Here is a 5,000-nt window from a genome sequence, read left to right as displayed (position 1 = left end):
CGAAATACAAAAACAAAGAGAAGAAGAAAGAAAGCAAATGGAGGAGGAAAAACGACAAAGAGAAGCAGAAAGGTTCGAAGAAAGAGAAGAAAGAAAACGAAGAGAAGAAGAAAGAGAAGAAGAAAGAAAAGAGTTTAATGCCCAAATACTTGAAATACAAGAACAAGCAAAGAGAAAGTTGGAAATATTATCTAAGGTTATATCTAAAAAAGACAGTAGAGAGTCAGACAAGGACGTTTTCCCCCAAACTGCAATCTGGTCAGCGTTGGAAACTTTTCAGTACCGGCCTGATGAAGAATTAACTTTTGAAGCCTATTTCCTAATTCGGCGACGTGTTCAGAATTGATTGTAAAACTTGGAGCGAGCAGATGAAGGTTCGTCTCTTACTACAAAAATTGGGAGCCATGGAACATAATAAGTTCGTGGACTATATACTGCCAAAAAAGACGAACGAATTGTCATTTGACGAGGCTGTAAAATCCTTAATGGAGTTATACTGCCCGAAAACTAGTTTATTCCATAAGAGATGGAAATGTATAAACCTGACCCGCAAAGAAGACAAAGACAACACAACATTTGCGTCAGTCATAAACAGGCATAGTGATAATTTTAAATTATCTTCGTTACCGGCCGACAATTTCAAGGTCTTGATTTTTATTCAAGGTTTAGTCTCAACCAAGGACGCTGAAATCAGACGCAGGGCATTGAACACACTCGAAAAGGAACCGGACATTACCCTTCACAAATTGGAATGCCAAAGAATTATTTCTGAGAAACAGGACTCCAGAAATATAGAAGAAGCTAATGTATCATACATCAAGAAAGTGCAAAATAAAAAACTGTTCTTCCCAAAAAGTCAAGTGAAAACCAAACGCAATACTCAGGAAACATACCCAAATAAGCCTGATTTACCACGTTACCCATGCCAAGGATGTGGAGAACTCCACTGGCAGAAAGATTGTCTTTACCAGCCCCGTAAATGCGATCTATGCAGACGCAATGGCCACAAAGCCTCGCATTGTAGAGTAAAAGGACCTCGCAAGAGTTACGTCAAAACGACGAGAATTCTAGGGAAACATGAAAATGTACGGAAGTACGTAATAGTCAAAATCGGGTACAAAAACGTAAAGCTTCAACTTGACAGTGGCTCAGATTTGTCCATAATAAACTATTATACTTGGTGTAAAATTGGCAAACCAAAAATGAGACAAACCAACAGAGTTGCTCACTCGGTAACGGGAGAACGCATTAGGTTTGAAGGCGAAGTCACTACAAGTGTAACATTGAAGGGCAAAACTTTAACACTAAAAATGTTTGTGTTAAAGAAATCAAATAGTCTTTTCGGGACAGACTGGATTCAACAATTTGAACTCTGGGACTCGCCCATGAGCGATTTTTGTCAGAAAATAGACAGCCCTACAGCCGAAGCAAAAACACTTAAGGAAGACTTGATGGAGTCATTTCCTAATATTTTTTCGGGCAAATTAGGCTGCTGCACAAAAATGAAGGCGAAGTTCGAATTAAAAGATAACATCACCCTGGTTTTTAAAAAGAAACGCAGAATACCATTTGCCTCCATACAAAAAAAGTGACGAGGAGCTAGATAGATTCGTCAAGGCAGGAATACTGACCCAAGTCGACTACAGTGACTGGGCTGCCCCCACTATATACGTAAAGAAAAAAATCAATGGATATTAGAGTATGCGAAGACTTCTCGACAGGGTTGAATGCAGCACTAAGAGATCACCACTACCCGCTGCCTAGCCCCGAGGAAGTATTTAAGAAACTCAATGGAGGAAAAACTTTCTCAAAACTAGATTTAAGCGAAGCATAACTACAAATTCCCGTGGAAGAAGAAAGCTCCAGACTCTTGTGTATTACCACCCACAGGGGACTGTTCAAGTTTAATAGGTTAGCTTTCGGGATCAAGGTCGCCCCGGCTATCTTTCAGCAAATTATCGACACTATGTTGAGCGGCTTTGATTTTTCTATAGTATACCTAGATGACATTCTAGTAAAAAGTGAATCCATAGAAGAACATAAAAGACATGTTTTCGGGTATTTGAAAAATAAGTGAGTATGGCTTCACACCGAAAGACACCAAATGCGAATTTTTCCTCAACCAAATTAAATACCTTGGTCAGATAATAGACAAGAACGGTAGACGGCCCGATCCTGAAAGGTCAACAGCGATAAGAAATATGCCTGGCTCACATTACTTAACAACTTTGCAAAGTTTCTTAGGCTTAGCCAAATATTATCAAGCTTTTATTCCAAACCCGCATAATTTACGTGCACACCTAAACGAGCTACATAGGAAAGACAAAGTTTGGGATTGGATCACAGAATGCCAGACTGCATTCAAAAAGCTAAACAAAACGTGCTCACATCAGAACTGTTCCTGACCCATTATAATCCGAAACTGGACATAATCGTCGCTAGTGACGCTAGCGCATATGGAATCGGCGCATGCATCCTACATAAAATTCCTGATGGTTCAACGAAACCGATAGCACATGCGTCTAGAACCCTACTACTGGCGGAAAAGAATTATTCCCAAATAGAGAAAGAATCTCTAAGTATTATTTTCGCTGTGACTAAATTCAATAGATTTTTACATGAAAGACATTTTAAGCTTCAAACGGACCATAAGCCGTTCCTCGTTATCTTTGGTTCAAGAAAAGGATTGCCTACACATACGGCAAACAGACTGCAAAGATTGGGAACAATCCTACTCAATTACGACTTCGAAATGGAGTTTCTACCATCAAAGAAGTTAGGACATGCTGACGGCCTATCCCGGTTAATACCAAAAACTGGAGAACCGCTTGAGGATTCTGTTATCGCATCATTTCAATCAGAGAAGGACTACAGTTTGATTCTATGTAACACAGTGAAATAACTTCCGGTTACCCTAGACGACATAAGAAAAGAAGCCGAGAGTGACGATTTTATAAAAGAAACAAAAGCAAAACTGGAATCGGATGAACAAGTAGCAGAAGCTTTCTCAGTGTGCGACCAGGTTCTACTATACAGAGATAGAGTAGTTATTCCAGCGACCCTATATAAAAAAATCCTCAAGGACACCCTGGCGCTACCAGAATGAAGAGCCTCGTGCGTTCATACGTGTACTGGACAAGGACATTGAAGAAAAAGTGAAATCATGCAGTAAATGTGCTCTAGCTGCGAAATGACCACCTATTCAATTCAGTCAATGGCTCAAAGCCGACTATCCATGGTCACGAATACATGTGGACTATGCAGGACCACTTGATGCACAATACTACCTTATAATAGTGGACAGTTTTTCCAAGTGGCCCGAAGTTTTTAGATGTAAGAGCCCAACTACAGACTTCACCATAAAAACTCTTCATTAGTTATTTGCACGATTCGGAGTTGTCGACTGTTTAGTGTCAGATAACGGCACTCAGTTTACGTCCGGGGACTTTAAAGAGTTCATTAGAGACTTCCAAGTGGACAACATTACAACTCCGACATACCACCCCAGGTCAAACGGCCAGGCGGAAAGATTTGTTGACACACTGAAGAGAGCTTTGAAGAAGGCTAAGGACACGCCACCCGAAAAAGTCCTACAAAAATTACTTCAGGTGTACCGCATAACGCCCAACGAAAACACACCATCCACGATGTCTCCAGCGGAAGTAATGTTTGCAAGGAAAATACGGCCAGTTTTTGATAAGTTATTACCAAAGCAGGTAAAAAAAACCAAGCTGACGATACCCAAGAAGAACTACATGCCGGGAGAAAAGATATTTTTCCAAATGCATAAAGATAATAGTACCTCTTGGGAGCGGGGAACGATCATTAACAGGATCGGTCGTATGGTCTATATGGTGGAAGGACCACACTCCACACATAAGAAACACTTAAACCAAATTCCCAAACGCACTTCAGACGAGCTAAGTGAAATTCCATCTGAAGAAGAGACGATGGACCTCCTATATGAGGCATTTTATCTGGAACCTCCTCAAACCAGTACGGAAATACGTCGTTCCACTAGAAAAAGGAAGCTGACGGACCCCTTGGAAGTCAACCCTAAGAGAAAAAATTATATTTCAGGGAAATCAATCTTCGGAGGGGGGTGTTCTGGGGTAACTGACACCCCTATTTCTGTCTTCACATGGACTCTCCCATCGCTGTGAAAGGCAGCCATTTTGGACTCTCTAATCAGAGATTCCATGCCAGCCTAATCGTTGACATGACTTTACAGACTCTCCTGTTCGATATTGTAAACCCCTAAAATAAGGCCACAACAATATTGTAGGTATTTCATTTTTGATAATATTGCTTTTCTTAATATTCCAGCCTGTCGTGAGAGTTCTGCAAATTGGTGAGCAGTGATACTTCATCTTACATCTTTATTATTAGTGATTATATAACTTTAGCTTTTAAACGTGTTTGTTGCCTAATATATTACATTCTTAATATCCTTTTTCTCACAAATAACATTACGATTATACTATTGTTATGGCTTGCAATAAGCCACAAAGAAAACAGAACAACGGAATAGAGTTTAAACAATGCATTACTGGAACAACAACGTAAAAAGGTTACAACTGAAAAGAGTAGTAAACGTCACCGAGCAGGCGAGGGTCGCTCTGGTGTTTAATCCACACCTGGGATCAAAAGGTCTATGGTTTATATAATGGATAGAACAGTCAGTTTGGAGGGTGATTCCCCCACAACAACTATCAATGTTGAGAACTATTATGTAGTTGGCTTTAGTTTTTGATATCACCAATGTTTCTAATTAGCAGAATGCTTTATCAGTTTAATATTATTAAGTTATTATAAATAATTTATGAACCTTTCTGTACATGCATAATCTGGCATCATAATATGTCAATTGAATAAAAAAGGGGTCAGACATTGCAGGAAATTAAATAATGATCAAGGAATGTTCTACACCTCAAATACTTTAATCGAATCAATTTTAAATCAAATCGATTGACTGCCAGCTCTTGTCGTGTACCCACCGC

The sequence above is a fragment of the Euprymna scolopes genome, chromosome 18 (assembly GCF_053919585.1).
Source record: "Euprymna scolopes isolate OS-2025 chromosome 18, ASM5391958v1, whole genome shotgun sequence".
Lineage (NCBI taxonomy): Eukaryota > Metazoa > Mollusca > Cephalopoda > Sepiida > Sepiolidae > Euprymna > Euprymna scolopes.
This window is presented reverse-complemented; position numbering follows the sequence as displayed.